This window comes from Artemia sp. Qi Xiang Cuo, chromosome 13, assembly GCF_049724085.1.
Source record: "Artemia sp. Qi Xiang Cuo chromosome 13, ASM4972408v1, whole genome shotgun sequence".
Taxonomy (NCBI): Eukaryota; Metazoa; Arthropoda; class Branchiopoda; order Anostraca; family Artemiidae; genus Artemia; species Artemia sp. Qi Xiang Cuo.
Window position 1 is genome coordinate 10,132,173 of NC_142806.1, and position 19,369 is coordinate 10,151,541.

Genomic DNA, 19,369 nt, shown 5'->3' on the forward strand with positions numbered 1-19,369 from the left:
CCAATGTCCTCTTCACACGTGGAAAATATATCTCTAAAGTTCCAGAGTAACTTGCATAATTTTTCTCTTAATTCTGTATCTCGGATATGATCTAATTTAAATTTTTCAAAAAATTGGGATCTTGTTATTGGGTACCTATTCCTTGGATTACTAACACCAATAGTATTAACTAAGCTCCTTTTGGATTTTTTCCACTCGTCTAGCTCGCGCTCAGAAATAATTTGTATTTCAACGAGACATGTTCCTTTTTTTAATGTAATTGTATCATTTTCGTTGGTATTTGTCAACCAAATGAAACCTTCTCTTTTTTCATATAAAATGAACTGTTCTTCACAAAACAGATTTTTGGGGATTTCTCCACACGGGGATGCAAACCAAATTTAAGAGTTGTCATTTATGGGGGTGACCATTTGTGAGATTTGAACTCTTTGCATTATTTTGGGGGGAATCTTTGTCTTGCGCACTGCGAATCCAAAATATTTTTCTTCCGATTTATTTCCTATTAAGTTAAGATTGGTGCTTTGTTACGTCAAATATTCCGCTAGTGGGGTTGGTTGTAAGGGGACGGTATTGGGATTTATTATCTCGTTCCATAATTCTGCTATTTCCTTAATTTCTGTTTGCCTATACTCCTGCATTTTCCCTATGTTTGTTTTTATTGACTCGATCCATTTGCTTCTTGAGTTTCTCCTACAGGGCGAGAAATGGGTACAAAAGACTCTATTCTATTCACTTTTGCTTCCCCTTGCTCTACACGTCGGAGAATAGGATCGGATGGATATACGAGTCTGTGATTTGCTATATCTAATAACACTTTATTAGATTTTAAAAAATTAGCATCGATTATAGCTTCATATATGGGAAATTCTTGCATATTATGAAGTTGGTAGGAAATATTCTATTATCTTTTGTCACATCTAAGCGTATTGAGCCTATTGCTTCCAGCCTATGCCCTGTGACGCTAGTTAAATTGGGGATATTAAAATTTTTCCGTCGCTTGATATATACCGGTAATCTATTAAATGCGTTGGAGTTTATTATGCAATTCGGTGCATCGGAATCTAATAGCGCTTTGAAGTAAATACTTGCAACACCAAAATAATTTAATATAGGTAATATATCATTATTATCACTTAAAGAAGGTACAACTACTGGAAGGGACCTATAAAAAATACTGGCCTCCAGGGTCCCGGTTAGTTTTCTTGGGGGCCTGATTCGTTTCCCTGTGCATTAATTTGGTAGGTTAGTGACTGACATTGGGGTTTGGTAGGAACATCCCTAGCAATTTGATTGACATTTGATTGTCTTGGTTGCCACGTATTATTACGCGGGTTGGAATTTCTTGTGCCGACGGCTCGCGGCATTTGTTCATTTCGCATTGACGAAAAATTTCTACCCGTCGGGAAAAAATATCTTCTGTCATCATTCGTATTCCTGCTAAATCTAGTAGGATACACTGTCCGTGAATTGAATTGGTACATGTTTTGCCGCGTATTTGGGTTGGGGAACCGATTATTATTTTGTCTATTAGGGGGAGGATTTGCGCATTCCAATCCCTGCTGGTAGGGGTTGCGGAACCATGGGAAGCGTGGGGGGTTACTCCTATAACTTCCTGACCCATTGGCATTTAAGTATGTTCTCCCGAACAAACGGTTATTAAAACTAGGGGTTGCTTGTGTATAGTTAATTGTAGTACGGCATTCCCTGGCAATATGCCCTTGTTTATTACATGCATAGCATATAATTGGGGGATTATTTACGTAGTTTGTAGTGTTCGTGGGTACGAAACGCACGGTTGTTTGCCAGGTAGGGGTTGAGGATCTATTTTGGTTCGGTTTTGGCGAATTGTCTCTTGAAAAAAATGAGGGTGAAATTTGTCGTGAGCGTCCCGGAGTTGATTCTCCTACATTATTTATTCTTGATTTATTGTGATTTGCCACAATCGTGTCAATTTCAACCATTCTCTCTACTGCCTGAACTGCTAGCTCTAATGTTTGAATGTTTTTTTATATTAACATTCTGTAAAGTTTGGGGCTCAATCCTTGTGAGAAAGCGTTTAGCAAATTTTTATCATACAAGCTACTAGATTCTTTCCCATATTTTGCCTCTATAGATAGGCCTACCATTACTTTATGCAGATATTCCCTAACATTTTGTGTTTCGTCAAAACATACTGTTCCGTGCTTTAATTTGTGGGTTGAACTGGTTTCAACAAATCTTTCTCGGAATGCTTTTAAAAATTTTTCCATTGAGTTTATTGGAAGGTTGTTATTTTCTCCTATGGCGTTCTCTATTTATTTTAAAAATGTTAACGCTTGCCCTTTTAGTATTATTAACAACATGCCAACTAATAACTTTAAGTCCGTTTGAGTTACTTCTAAAAATTGATTTAATTGGATACTAAATTCAGCTACGTGTGAGTCTCCGTTATATGAGGGGAGGGATTTTGAAATTTCCACTGTTTTGGCAATAAGTTTTTGTTTTAGCAATTGTTCGTTTGGATCTAACGACATGATGGCTAGTATTATCAAAAATAATTAAAATTCGGAACTGAGGTTTTTTTTATATAACTCAAATTTGACACTTTCAAATTTTGCTTATCTTATGAGGGGATTCTATATATATGTGTGTATTTTTTTTTCTTAGGCAGTATACTTTTTTTTGTTACTATCTTCAGGGGACTTCGGCCTAACAACATTTTGCACTTTCTCTATGCGTAGTATTTCTCAATAACCTTTTCTAGGTGGAAAATTTTGTCCTTGTGTTTTGCTCCCTTAAACAGTGCCGCGCCAATTCTAATGGGGGGGGGTATATTTCTTTTCGTATATTTTCCACCATAGTTTGAGGGGGACAACTCGTGTGATGGGGGATTAAAACAGCGGTTCTAGTGGGGAGCCTATATTAATGGCCATACTGAGTCGAAATCAGACTACTTGAATTCAGGTTCCCTAGAGAGCGGTTGGAGCCACAAGGACTAATTATCTTGAGAAATACTAACATGAAGAGACAAAATTAAGAAAGTTATGCGTTTCTTTTTACTCACATTTGTAATACAAAGTTGATTCGGGAATATCAAAATAATCTGCACTTCAATTCACTGTTATGACACTTTGACAAGATTATACACTGAGGCATATGTAGCGCAACATAGGTTTACTAGTGATCTCAAATTGTCAAATGTTAATAGCTAGATCATAGGTTCACTCACATTAGACTGCTGTCAAACTCTACTCCAAGAGTCTACTCTAAGACTCATTCTAGACTGATTGTAGACTAGCGCAAAATTGTTAAGTTATGCGAACTATACTCTCCAATTTTGCCAGAGGTTACATTCAGGCGTTGCTGAAAAGTATATTACATTGGGTCTATTGGTTCAGACAGTATGTCCTATATTCCTATTGTACAAGGAATATACCAATTGGCTATTTTAAATTTAACGTGATTAATGGTTGTAAGATTGACATTTCAGAATTTTTACTGTAAAACAAAGTTTTTGTATTACATTGTTTATATCCTACTTTGCATAATTTATAGCTACGATATTGACATTTATTAATTTTTCCTGTCGAACAGAAGTCTGGTCTACAATTGTTTATTCTACTTCGTATTTTTTTTTTATTGGTGAAACACTGTTTCGCCATTGGCTAATCTGTTTGCACCTGCGAATGTTGTTCAATACTTAAGGATATCATTCTCTCGCACCTGGGATATTGAGGCCGCAAATTTTATTCAGATCAAGAATTTGCATTTTAACTATAAGAAATATGGCTATAAAACTTAAGCCTCAGAATTCTTTCTGTCAACGAAAGTTTTGTATTAAAATTGATCATAATTTATAACTTTTAGATGCCTCTTAATTAAGCAGATTGCACGACGCGAATCCCGTGTCCTTAAACTTAGCGTTCTATTAGAAAATATTGTCTCAATTAATAACTTAATGAAGGGGTTTCTACTTCTTGGATTTTGACCCCGTTACACAAGCCAAGATTAGAATATTAGAAGCTACAGTGATGACAGTGGTCAAATATGGCTCTGAAGCATGGGCGCTCTGAAATGCGGATGAAAATTGGATAGAAAGATAGATAGATAGATAAACTTTTATTTTCACCAAAATTTTCACGGCACTGCCAAATTTCTTCGGTATAGTCACATTAAAAAGCAAATACATAAAAAAAACACTAATCAATCCTCTTGATTTTCATTTTATAAAACAAGATATAAAACTTTTCGCTAACCGCTGATGGGCACAGCATACCGGCTAAGGTTTCCCAACAGGCACTGAAACCCTGCACGGGAGTCATTTTGTTGTGGATTGAGGGGTGAAAGGTTTTTGTGGATTGGGTGGATCAGAGGTTTTCTTCCGAAGTACATGCAGAGTTCCTCTCTTCTTTTTTTCAGAGTTTACAGTCTAAACTTTGTCAGCAGCTCTTCATACGACATTTCTGTCTGCTTCAATACTATCATTAGAGCTCTTTTCTGAACTCTTTCGAGCCTGGCACTTTGCTCAGCCATCAGTCCGAAATGCCATACAAGACCTGCATATCCCAGAACTGTGTGAAAAAAGAAGTAAATATTCGGAGGTGATCTAGAGGGGCGCCATGTTTCGACATAAGCTTGAGCACCTACAGCCCAGCATTACCGATTTTTTATAGACTAGATGTGTTTACTTCCCATTTCAAATCACTGGTAATAATAACTCCCAAGAATTAATCTTCCTGACATTAAGAGAATTGGAGATAGTTGGTAGATAATTTGGTTCAGAAGAATTTAAAAATGAAATAGTTGAAATAGAAGATTTACTGTCATATTTGAACTGGAAGCTTTAGTCTTCACGTTATGAATTAAAATTTGGTAGCTACCACCAAGGAGAGGTAGGTCTTGAGGTTCATTACAATATTCTGACAAATTTGTGCAAATTACGTCGAATTTGGTATTACCTTTAGCAGTAGGAAACTTTACTATTTGCTTGAGTCGTTGACTTCTTAGGAAAATTTCCATTCTTAGATCGTTCTTATCACCAGTAACGCAAATTACAACATTTGGGTACTTAGAAGTAATAATATCAACACACAAATCTAACTTTTCAGCACAGACCTTTGTTTGGAAAGATGCAATATTAGGTGAGCAATAAAACACTCCAATAAAAATACCAGTTACAGATCTCGGAAGCTTTTTTGGTAGAATCCCAATGACTTTTTTGGTAGAAGCTTTTTTGGTAGAAACCCAAATCATTTCAATCCAAATCAATCCAAATCAACCAAATCAATCAAAATCAATTCAAACCCAATCAATGACAATGACTTTTTTGGTAGAAGCTTTTTTGGTAGAAACCCAAATCATTTCATCATCGTCACCAATATGGGGAATGTGCAGAAGCCGCGCCGCCAATTTGTTTATGTACTTCTGTAACTGTAGTAATATCAGCTCCGGCTACTTGAAGATAACCCTCAAGTTCTCCCATTTTATCAACGTTGAGACTTACCGCATTTAAAGTTAAAAAAGAAGGGAAATGAAAATGTGATTGAGGGACTTCTTTTTCAACAACTTTATGTTTTTTACTTTTGTGTGTTTTGGGAAAGTTAGTTTAGGCTGGGGAGAAACTTCAGGCTCATCTAATTCATTAACTAGGCCATATGATTCATCATGAAGGGCTGCAAAATGGTTACGAAACGGAAACGGTGACAAAGTAGCAGAACATATATTACCGTTCTTTCACTATTTGAAGTTTTGGAAACTCTGCATGGAGCTTTTACGCGTGGATCGTTCTGCCTTCTATCTGAAAATTTCGAAAATGGTTATGCCTAGGCATGGTGGGAAGAGGCGGAGAAGTGCGTATGGGAGGGGGAGAAAAACTAAACGGGGATAATAAAGTAGGGGTTTTCCGGGTGGGGGGCTTTGGGGACTGAATTCTGGTGATAGAAAGCTTGGCAGATTCGAAACTGTTTTTTGCCTGATATTCCCAAGGTTGACACTGACACTGGCTAGCGCGACTATCAGGGATCGATAATGGCGTGCTCGTTGGCACATGCCCTCTTATTTTCCAAAAGTCAGGAGTGACATGAGCGAAAACGCATTCTCTGTCAGTACAAGTTGAAACACTACACAAATCCACTTGGTCAAAAACACAATCATTTTTGTTGCAACATCTTGACCTAAAACTTAAGCATATATGTAAAAACCGACACTTTTTCTTCCGTCTACAAAACCCTCGTTCAAAGAACCGGCAAAGCGTGTTGTATTTACGAGCGGCACTGTCCATATTACCGTCGTATTTTCTTACGTCACTTTTCTATGCGAGAGTCGGAATGGGTGCACTGGCACTAGCTGATGACGTATCACTAGGATTCATTTCGTCTGCTAAGATCACACAGTCGTGGGTTACGCTAGGGCTAGATATAGTGTTTTGCACTTCATTATCAGTGGGCGAATTACGGTTAGCAGCAGCGATATTATTGTCTGTTTGCGTTGACATGGTAACTTGGTCCCGGGAAGTCTGCGAAGGGTCACGAGGGCGGGTTTCGATAGCCTCCTAGAGTTCTTGTTTCACCTGGGCTATAAGAAAGTCTTTAACCTCCAAATAACCTGTCAACACTTTAATTTGATTGGTATTTTCTTCCATTTCTGACAGAAACGTTGAATGCCTTCTCCGGATTCTAGATTTTCTGCTTGAGATGCCGATAAACTTGCTTCCATGGTCTGAATTTTGTCACTTAGACGGATTGTTTCGGATTCATAGTTAAGAATGTCTACACTTACCGCAGACGGCTTAGTCCCTTTCAATAGCTTGGAGTTTTTTTTAGGTCCCGTAGTAATTTGTAGTGAAGAGGTGTTGATTTCGCTTCCTCTTACAGGTCTCTTCGCACTAGGATTTTGGGGGGGTTGAGATGCTTTTGACCTCAGAGTCACGGGAATTTTTTGCATGACAGTCCACGCATAACCATACCCCAGAACGGTCCTTTTGCCTGATTGGGGCACATTTATTAACGCCTGCGTGGTACCAGCGGCCGCATCCTGACATGCATTGGACAGAATTTGTGGTTACCAGCAGTCAGCACTTGGGACAATAATTCTTTGGTTTCGACATATCACGGAGTGGGTGCAGGGCAAACTTATATCATAGACCAAAGAAGGTTCGTAAAACGAGAAACAGTGAGTGGAACAGCGAAAAGCATCTGCAACCTGGTCATGCAATTGCAATCTGGTCATGCAATTAGTGATCGTTGTAAAATTTAGTGCTATTGATCCAAAATTCCAAACAATCTTGATCCAACATTCAAAATATAAATAAATTTTCTGAAACTAGGTTAGTAGGACGCAATACCTTTAATCCATATCAAAAAGTGTTTATTTGATCTGTTCATTAACTCCGACAACTGAATTACTTCAATTTAGTTAGATGTTTTCACCTTGAAATAACCAGCAAAATGGTAATCCGCTCATAAAAATAAATCCAAAATGAAAGTCCACAGGGAAATTACACAGGTTGAGCAAGGTTATATCTGACAAAAAACTATGGTGTTAACACAACGAAGTCTGAAATAATATTAACATAAGCCATTACACAGGTTGAGCAAGGTTATATCTGACAAAAAACTACGATGTTAACACAACGAAGTCTGAAATAATATTAACATAAGCCATTTGGGCTATGTAGCACAATATCTAGGCCTAAAGTAAGTTCTGATTTTATTTCACTTTTGATGAACTTGTAGTAAAGTCTGTATTACTGCTATAGTTTCCAAATATCAGTTGATCAAGTATGGTTTGGTTTCTGATGGTATGAGATGATAATATCAGGATATATTTGAAGTGGCTTCAAAATTTGTTACTTTTCAAAAATGTGTCTAAATATGATTGAAAAAAAAATGGATCCGATAAGATACTACGAAAAATTTGGTTTCCAAAAAAAATAGCTAAGGCTGTATCTAAAATAAATATTCACATTAGAATACATATAAAACATAAAATTTTACATATATAGTAGAAAGAAAAACTCAATTTTGTAAAGTTTAATTCTTTTCATTACTTTTCTCTCTTTTAATTACTCCAAAAATAATACCCACTTAAATCGAAACATTATGTTTCTTGCTGGATTATTCTTTCAAACTTAATACTAAACGGATTATTTCACAATAAAAATTATTAATACGTTGACTCGATGTTAAACATTTATAAATTGCTTGAAGTCACTAGTTGAAACTTAAAGAAAATAAAAATATAATATATATATATACAAGCATTGTTTAATAACTTACACAAGTATTTAAGTCGCAAAACTAGATATGTTATTATACTATTGGTTAAAACTTAAAGCATTTTTAAAAACAAAACACGGTATAGACTAGTATTGGAATTAATTCCAATTATTGTTTTGTTGATTGCTCATGAAGTATTAATGTAGGATACTTCTTGAATGATATAAACATAAAAAAACACAAATACTCAACATTTAATTCACTATATTCACATGGATAGTTTAGTATATATATATATGTATATATATATATTAACAAAAGTTATGTTGATACATAACTTAATTGTTAAAAACAAATAATTATGTACTTTAATAATTTATTTAATCACTGCAATATTTGTTCTTTTTACAAGTTTTAATTAAGTCCGTCAAGACTTTTATATGACAAGTCCTAATTTTAATTAAAATATTTACAAAACAAAAGCAACTCCAACAAATAGATTTATGCACTATAACTGATAACTGTGATTAGCCTCTATATAAGGGCTTGGCAATATTTCATATAACATAACTTTTCTATTTACATTTCTATAAAAAAAAATTTTTTAATACAATTCACTGTTTATAAAATGTTTTTGAAATTTATTTATAAGAGTATATATTTTCCAATTACATTTGTTACAACCATATAACTTTTCCCATATACGACTATATACATTTTGTTTTAAAACTTTGGTTCTATTTTGAACCCACTTGTGTTATTAACTGTCATTAGCTTATAAGCCTGTTTGTTTGTTCAGACTTTTAAGCTTTTCAATTCTTTTCGAATTTCTATGTACTTGAGACAGTTTTATAACGTTTTTGTCTGTAATCTTTCTTTTTTTCAGCTTTAATGTCTTTTTGATTTAAGGCTTTATTTACAGCTTATATCTGATAAGCTAAAAAACAATTTTGCTGTTCGCCTTATACCTGTTATGTCATTATCAAATGACTTTGCCTATTCTGAAGGTTTGCTTACCATGACTGCCTTCTGGTAGCTCCTTATAACGTTTCCAGGTCCTCTTTTCATTGCTACAGCTAAATGACTATTATGAACCTGCACACACAATAATTAATTATTTAATAATTTGTGGGCACAATTTTATCTTTGGCTATTCTTTTTCCAGAAAAAGTGACCCTTCTGCAGAAAATACCAGGCCTTCATGGCACACAGTAATTCAGTTTTTGACATACAAGTGACAATGACTATTTTCACTTTAACTTCCCCACTTTTAGTGGTCTTGTCTTAGGTTTCAACTTCAAATTAAGTCCTTATGGATATTATGTGATTTTTTTTTAATTTTTCATGCCATGTTAGTCATTTTTCTGAAAACGACTTCCAGATAAGAGAGCCAAATTTCTTTTCTTGACAACTTTGAGCATTTCTCCAATATTTTTATTAATCTCGGCCCGTGTTAACCAATGTATTTGGTGGCTCCGTAGTATTAATGCTTCTTATTTGCACTTAGTTTGTACAATTTTCATACTAGTTCATTCGGCAAGTTCAATAAGTCCGTCTAACAGAGTCTAATTGATTCCCGTCCGTTTCTTTTCTTGTTAATTTCGTTTTTCTATATTTTCAATTTGAACCTTTTCCTCTTTTTTTTCGTTATTTCAATGGAGCCTAAGGGTTTTTTTTCAAGTCTTTTCGCGCTTTTTCAGTAAAATATGTCTTTCCTAAGCCTATATTTATTTGTTTAACGTATTTTTAAAAAACCCTTAACAAGTTTTTATGCTGATTGCCCTTCTATGGTCAAATTCATTATCTCCATATTTTTAAGAGGGAGGGAGGGGCGGGTTGTCTAAGTTTTTCAACCTGTAATTATTGAATTTTTTCTTCGAATGTTTTTGTGTTAGAAAAGTACTGTAGTTTTTCAGCTAATTTTTTTTTGAACACTTTTAATTAAGTTTTGCCCCGCATTTACTAGTTCTCATTTCTTCCTTAAAATGCAATTTTTACGATATACTGGTTGCCAATTTTATCCCAGCTTTAATTACTATTTTATTTGCCAAAGAAAGAGAGACAATACTTCCGTTGCAAGGCTAAATAACTTTGAATTCGGTGCTCCTTATCTGTGGTTTATTGATAAGATTGAATCTGGGAGAATTACAAGAATGAATTTCTGTTCAGTTTTCATTACTGCGAGTTTTGTTTTGTTGTGTAAACCTATATTTTATTTTCAAAGAAAAAGTGGATACTGTTTAGTTTGTGCTAGGGTTCAACGGATTGGGATTTGGGTGTTTGGGTTGGCACAGGTGAAAAACAATTGTTTAAACTAGGATTCTCCAGTTCGTTTTCTCAGATCCAAAACATCGCTAGAGTTAAAATTATTATCTTGAACTACTGTGGTTTGCTTGTGACGATGAGGTTTAATTTTTGGTTTATTTTTAATGGATTTTGTCCTTGGCTTTTACCTCCTGGTAAGTTTTTAGGTTATAATTTATTTTTATATCGCTTTTCGTTTCCTTTAACTAGCACTCTGTTTGCTTTCTAAGCTTATTCTAAGTTTTGCTTAAACCTTTATAGCGCTTCTTTAGAATTTGTTTTTTTTCTGTTTACCATTTGTAATTAATAAAAAAAATATTATATTAGACTATAACTAATTATAACAAGATTACAGCTAGCTTATACATGTAGTGCACTTAATGTAAACTCTTGCTGTTTTTCCTATTAATATTATTTTTAAATATCTTTTAAAACAATTTGTTTTCCAAATTCGACTGGAGTTGCCACCTCAGAGAGTCAAAGGTCAGTAGATTTACTTAACCTGTACTTAACAACGAGAGACCAGCAGTGATTGAGCTCACTCCAAATTTGCTAGCTTCCAATGACCCTATTTCAGTAGACTAACCTCCTTCGTTTTTATTTCAACAACCCCCAATTTTTTTTAAAATATACATATAAAAAGAATTGTCTTTTAATGCTGATTCTAAATATATGGTGTTTATTAAGTTTACATTAACCCGTATAAAATTAGGAATTTGAACGTTAATTATTGTAATATAAACTGTAACGTCCTGTGTAATTGTTTCCGTAATATTATTTCTATTTAGTTCCTGGATACAATCTACTTGTAGGCTAATTTGAATATAAGAGACTAGTGGCTTCACTCTATTTGATTTCTACTATCAGACCGTGTTTTATCTGATATACACTCTATATGATATTCGACTAAACTTTACTGATTTATAATCAGACTAGACTTGAGGACGATTCGTCATTGAGTAACCGTAAGAGAGGACCAGAGTTATCAATATTAGCTATCCCAAAAGGATGCATTGCCTTCTCTGTTTGTCCTAATGTGGCTTATATTCTATGTAAACAAGCATAACAGTTTTCATACACTGGTAGCTTTACATCCACATGGCTCGAAAGCAGCCATGGCTTAAAATTCAAATTAGAACTTTCTTCGGACGCATTTTGTGCGGCTAATTCAGAATTTGAACTTTTTCTAACACCATTATTTAGATGAAGGTCATCTGTGTAGGTAAAGGAGACCCTTTTTAAGACCTATTCCCATGCCTCCATTTTCTGTGATTAACAGTTTCTTTCACCGAATTTCTCGCCTTATGCACAGTTCCCATCAGAGCTGGGTAACAACTCTTTTTTTGCTTCCTTCGGCGACTTTTGCTAAGCTTCCACATTTGTTTTCTTACTTATAAGGTTACTTTTCTCGTTTTTTTCATCCCTTTCCTCAAGTAATTTAATTATATATTTATATATCTTTTCCTTCCCTTTGCTTATGAAACTACATAACTAACCTAGTATTTGTTAGCTTTAACAAAGGTAATTCTATTGCTTATTACGTCGTAAAATGCCATATTTTCGGAGCATCTCTACTCCTAAAACACTCGGAAATGGCAGCTTCTAACCTATAACTGTTCGGACCACACTTTATGTGCTTCCTTTACTAAATTGTAGCAATTTTATCCTTGAAAGATAACGCTATAGCTTGTACCTGTAGTCAGACAGAATCAGAATCCTATTTACAAACATGCTGCCTCAAATTCTTCATTTTCCATCAACGTTTCAGCGGTCCAGCTAGATTTTTTTTTCTTTACGTATTATCTTTTATTTTATTCTTTTAATTCACGGTACAAATACATTATTATTTAGTGATATACGGCACTACTACATTGCATTTATTACTAACACTAAAAAAACTACTAGTTATACACTTACTTCTACCCGCTAAAAACTAGATACTGTATTTTTTTCCTATTTTACAATTCTTGATCGAGCCTTTTTTCCATTATATCTATTGTACCCAAATCTTTGAGGGGACACAAATTTATTTCTAATTGCCAAAGTTCGAGCAAAGCTGCTCTAAGTTTTGCTAATTCGAGCGCCGTTAAAAGCGAAGTACATTTACTTTCCCCTTCTAATACGGTCATTTAGATTTTTTTTCTTTTGTATTTTGCAAACTTATTTAGTCTCCTCGACCCAGTTTTTCCAACGTCCACCAGTTATTGTAAAGTGTTATTTTTATGGTATTTGGGGGGCGTAATCGTAGATGCCTTTATTCTCCCTTTATAGGGGAGATAAACTATGGCCCTAAGGTAACTAAACTTTAGTAGCGTGCCTTAGGCTATGACCGAACTAATGAGGCGTACCGACTGGGTATATTCGAGGGGCTAACGGTAAATCGTACAGATATTGTCTAAAATCCGATTATTTTATTCCATTCGCGAATAGTAATTGCATATATAAATATTCTGTTGGGACTGGTTGTCCTAAATAGACCACAAGTCTCAAAAACTAAAATGTTATGTAGTAAGATAAAGACAGGTACAATGATCTGACAAAATCCCAAAGTATTTCTAATGAGAAAATAAACAGGCAGATGTTCACCCTGCTAGTCAAAAGGTCTGCCTTCAGTCTCAAAAATCGGGGTATATGTATGAAAAACTAACCACGTCCTTCCGGTACATTGACGCATTTAGCCAGAAAATTGGTTATTGAGCAAGTTCCCTCCAGCCCAGACATTCCACGATTTGTATCTGTATCTTAAAAAGTGGTATTTTGAAACTTTGTTTTTGCGTCTTAATATATTTTTATTCAATTAATAATTAACTAAATTAGAAAGCTTTACCACACAGGTTGGATGTAAGGGGGGGGGTGCTATCTACTCAGGGATTGGTCTAATGATTTTAATTTCTACTTCTAATATTTAATCAAAACTCCAATAATTTTCAAATTCTCTTATTTGTAATTTAAACACCTAATAAATGTAGATAACGTCATATTCTTTAACTTTTTGGATTTGTATGCTAATTTATCAAACAGTTTGCGGTGACGAACAGTAAGAATAGAGCTACAAGGCTCAATAGTAACCGATATTCTTGAAACGAAATTTTGACATCAATCAATATAGCATCGGCTTATTAAGTTGATTCCAAATATATAAGATTCATTAAGCTTAGTTTTACCCATAAAAGGCTAAAAAACTTTGGAAATTTGCCTGATTTTTGAAAGAGGAAGGAAACACCCACTAAAAGTCAAAGAATTTTAATAAAACAAAAACCATTAGATTCGGTGTATGAGAGAACCCTGAGGTTTCAAGCCCTTATCTGCAAAATTGTTGAATTTTGTATTATTTGCCAGAAGAAAAATCATGGATGCGTGATAATTTCCTTTTTTTTCCCTGGGTGACAATATCGAAACAACGGTTCTAAATTATCGGAAGAGGGCTCATTTGAATGGAAATTAAAATTTCTTGTTTCCCTCTCATTTGACCAAAAAGATCGGACGGCTACTAGCCCCCCCCCCCCCCTCTCACATGCTTTTCTTCCCAAAAATTGTTCGATCAAAAATTTGAGGTGGCCATTTTGTTTAGCATAGTTGGAGGGTTCCAAAACTATACCTTTAGATTTAACTTGACCCATGTAGCCCCTGAAGATAAGTCTTGGGATGAAAGTATTCTAGGGATAGTTTGCTAAAGATAATATACGATCTATGAAAACCAGTTTCATAGCCACAAAGACAGATAACGGGTAACAGAATAGATTGGACTTGTATAAATTGGGCTATATATTGGCACATTAAGGGGGTAGGGGTAAGGTTAGGTTACTTTACCCCCACACCTCCCTAATGTGCAACTATAGAGCCCAAATCATATTATTATATAAAGTAAAGTATTATATTTTCATCATATTTTGGCATATTTCATTAGGATTAGCTTAACTTTACTTCTTGGGTGTGTTCCGTATAATTAACAAGTGCCACTTTATTAATAAGACGCAATAAGACCGATGCTTATCGAAATTTGTGAAGAGTGGGACACATTTTTTCCATGGAATTATAAAAAGGTCATTTTCAAAATTATCGTTGGTATCCCAGTAATTATACTAGCTCAACTAGAGTAAAAAGCAAAACAGTTTCTTTGTTTTTTGGGGGAAAACTGGGGTTTTGGATCGACAAAGAAAAAAAAAGCAAATATTTAGATTTTCAATTTTCAGTGATCGGAGTATAAGCCAAGGGTAGAAATTCGGGAACAGGGAGGAATTAAGGATTTGTTCCATTCTCCGCATAAAGATGCAAAAAGGCACTTTTCAAAATTTCAAGGGTATTTATCGTCTAAGAAAAAAAAATCATCAAACCAAAGGTATATTCTATATCTAGGGGTACTTTTACCCCCTTCCTGTAGGTGGGTCTGTATAGAACATGGTAAAGAAACAAAACAATTATTGTTTACAATGATGAAGGGTATTATAATTCTAGTGATTTCTGGTCAATAATCTAGTGATTTATGTGCTGATTTAGTAATTTTTTCAACAATCTAGTGATTTTTTATCTCACCGATTGGCAACCCTGTTTCTAGGGCTATAGTGAAAGAAAGGCTGTAAAAATCTCATTATAAATGGAGTATTATGGGATAGCTTGAAAATTTTATATGACCCCATTACTTAACTCAAACATGTGCAATTGGATTGCAAAGCCTGTTTTCGTTTAGTTGCATTTCTAATTATTTCCTGTTTTTATAGTTTTGATAATTTTAACAGAGGTATTTCCCATAAAATAACTTTTTTTTTAAATAACTAGCTTCCTTCGTGTGCATTTAAAAATGCAACATTCATGGTGACCTGTGCCACTTAAACTGCATGTTTTCAGATGTCCCTTACGTCGAATAAACATTTACAACTTTCCCAATCACATTCTGATTTTTTACCATATTTTTAATATAATTAAGACACGCACAAAAAAAAAACATATAGACGGATTTATAAAAAAATCAAGAGGCCATTGCTCATGAAATGAAACAATATCCGTTGCAAAGAGAGCAAGATTTTGAAAGAGAACATCAAAAAGAAGAAAAGAAAAATAAATGTGGAAACGGAATAGAAAAAACAAAACAATAATTCTGACTTGCCAGGTAAAACAAAACCCAACTAATTGATGACTTAAAAGTGACTGTTAGGTTATCAAAAGTATAACAATATTAAAGACTTCCTTATCTATTCCATTATTTCACGTTAATAAAAAAAATTTTTAAGAGCACATTATAGTTCTCAAATCTTAATTCGGATTTAAAAGTTTTACCTTCAATTACAGGTAGCTTTGTATTCCAAGCTAATATACTTTTTAGCTTATGCTTTTCTCATCTTTCTGCGTCATGTATTAGACTCTCAAAAAATAAACAAAATGTGTCTTTATAACAAAAACAATATTTGACTACGATTTACACTAAACACAGTTGATGGATGAAAGGAAATAGCAAAGGCGTCTATTACATTACATAGTAAGGTGTTTGATCTTGTTAGGAAAGTATATAAGCTATGCGGGTCTAAGTTTCAATCTCAATTACCAGGAAACTAAAATAAATTTGCTGGTTATACTCAAGCCAAGTTATACTCAAAAGCGTAACTAGGTCTGAACTATGGGGGGGGGGGGGGAGGAGGCAAGAGAATCTGTAAAAAGAACCAGTTAATTTCAAGGAGTCAAACCGAAATTATGCCAATAATATTCTACAGTATATGAAATAGCTAAATGAAAAATAATGAAAATATGATTATTGAAACCAATAAAGCGGAGCGGAGAGTCTGACTTCAGGGCCGTACCTCTTTATAGCACAAGACATATGAAACCAAACTAAAAAAATGAACTGAATCACTAACGAACAGCCAAATTTCTAAAATAATCTTAACTCTGTGAAGTTACAGCGGTGGACGACTTTCCGTCACTACTTCCACTAACACTTCCAAAAATCGGCTTTTCAACAATATCCAATTTATTTTTATTATTCAAGCCTAAGTTGCCTTCATCATAAGGCAGTTTTGGCAGTAGGCGTCGGAGGTGTCGTAATGATTTTGAATCACCAGCTTTAATTTTGTTTTTATCTGAAAAAGAAAATAGATCATAGATAAAAATGAGGATATAAATTAGTACTTCCAATGCCCAAGGAATTTTTGGGGATTTTATAGAGATTATCTGTCTTGCCCCAATAAAACTCGTTCTTTCCTAAATTCTCCCGAAATCATCAATCTTTTCAAATCTTATTAAAAACCAAAAAAAAACAAACAATATTATTACATATATAGGGTGACAGCTATTATCAGCGCGATAACTAAATGCCCATACATTTCCGTTAAACAAGGATAATACGTCAAAACGACTTCCAACGTCAGACCAAAAGAGCATATCATGGTAAATTCTTAATTTCTAAATTTGAAATATTTATATTTAAAAAAGTAGACGATCGCAGGATTGCCACGGACACAATCGTGCATTTTGGAAACATTTTCCACTATTAGGTCATAAGCATTCAGCGAGGCCAAAAGGATTATATTACAAAAATTTGAGGCACATTTGATTCATAAGGTACGCTTTTTTCCGAAAACAGCCTATATCCTAGCACGGAATATTGCTTTTGATAGATAAGACAAGCGTATTGCAAAAAAACAAGGCTCGAACTAGTGTTGGACGATATCTGATATCGATATATCGGACCAAATATTGATATCGAAACATATTATCGAAACTGATATTTTTTAGGGGTCTCTAACCCCTATATTCCCAACGAAAAATTCACCACATAAAATTCTTAAAATTTTCAGCATACATCTTCGGGATTCTTTGCAGGTTTGAATTCTTTCATCTATAATTGATTTTGCTTATCTTTATCTTACATCTTACCCTGGTTTCTTTTTCGCAAGAATTCATTTCCGGCACCCGAGTCATATACGTGTGAATTATTACCAACTGAAAATGAAAAGTTCGCAACAAATGATGTTATAGTGAAAACTTAAGATTTTGAATGTTATCAAAGCTAAACTAGCCGATCAAACAGAAAAATTATGTATCTATCAAAGATAAATTAAGGCAAGGTATCTAGTTTAATTGTAACTATATATATATATATATATATATATATATATATATATATATATATATATATATATATATATATATATATATATATATATATATATATATATATATATATATATATATATATATATATATATATATATATATATATATATATATATATATATATATATATATATATATATATATATATATATATATATATATATATATATATATATATATATATATATATATATATATATATATATATATATATATATATATATATATATATATATATATATATATATATATATATCTATATATATCTATATATATATATATATATATATCTATATATATATATATATATATATATATATATATATATATATATATATATATATATATATATATATATATATATATATATATATATATATATATATATATATATATATATATATATATATATATATATATATATATTGCCGCTGAGTGGGGGATCAAGGAAAAGGTTGTTGCTGTAGTAACTAATATTGGAGCAAATGTAGTTCGGGCCGTAAAGGATGCTGCATCCCAAGTAGGTACAGAATGAACAAATGGTTTGTGCTTTGCAGATACTCTAAATTTGATTTATCTGCAAAGCACGCCTCTCGTCCAAAAGGCTAGAAATATTGTCAGCTTTTTCAGACGTAGTGTTGTAGCTACCGACAAATTTGCGGCAGAGTTTAAATCTCTGTTGACAATGTTTGTACAAAAAAACTAATACCTGATATGACCAATTGATGGAATTCGCGTCTCACTATGTTGTGTAGTATACAAGATTTGAAAGAGTCGGTAACAAGCTCGCTTGGCCTTCTATGTAAAGTGGACCTCATATTGACTGACAGTGAGTGGGGTGTTATTTCAAACGCGATTGCGGTGCTTACACCCTTTGAAGAGGCAACTATTGAGCTCTCTTACAAAAGCTATCCCCCATCTCGAAAGTCTTGATCTTGTCTAAGATTTTGAGACGCCACCTAGTTCAGGTAGATTTTGGTGGATTCTCAGATGTGGCTTATGAGCTTCGAAAGGCTTTGCTGAATAAAATGCATTGTAGGTTTATAAGCCTTGGTCAGGTCAAACAAGTCACAGTTGCCACATATCTTGACCTGCGTTCCAAGAAAATGTATATTTCACCTGACGATCTTCTACAAGTTGAAAGCAAAATTGCCAACCCGATAAATTTGGCCTTAATGGCTGCTGAATCTCGATCAGAAGATACAAGTACCATGCGATGCAGTCATATCAGAATCAAGCCAGTTTGTGGGGTTCAGACGAGGAACTCCTTATAGTCAGTACAGGACATGCTTCAACAGCAGCCGAATACATGATTGCTCTGCAAACTTTCAACAGGGAGCCAACAGTTTCAAGAGAAACTTGTACACTCAAGTGGTGGAAGTCTCGTGTCATGGGGTCCCAAAAACACCTGTACGAAGTTGCAATGAACTTCATGTCGTTGCCCACTACCAGTGTCCCTTCTGAAAGTTTTTTTCAATGCTGGTCAGATAATCACTGAACAGGGGAACCGATTCTCAGGAAAAAACTTTTTTTTTTTTATTAATAAATGGGTCACAAGAAAAACAACATACAAATCTCCATATAATGCTAACAAAACAAAACTGCATATAACACCAACAATATCAAAATAGGTCCCGAGAGAGAAGCATTGACATGCTTCTGTTTTGAATAGCAAGTAGTTTATTTTTCTCATTTACTGAGCCGAATAATTCCAAATCTGGGTTTTATTATATTCATTTATGTAATCGAAATTTATTTTTATT

The 19,369-nt window shown here is 33.9% G+C and overlaps 1 protein-coding gene across 1 annotated transcript in view; it reads left to right on the top strand.

Moving 5' to 3' along the window:
- Positions 1 to 10,399: 10,399 nt before the first annotated feature.
- Positions 10,400 to 19,369, top strand: part of LOC148944929 (uncharacterized) — a 57,208-nt gene continuing 48,238 nt past the window's right edge. Inside the window, exon 1 of the mRNA XM_089099318.1 lies at positions 10,400 to 10,654. The gene's annotated coding sequence lies outside the window, so the exon portion shown is untranslated. The remainder of the gene's footprint in view (positions 10,655 to 19,369) is intronic.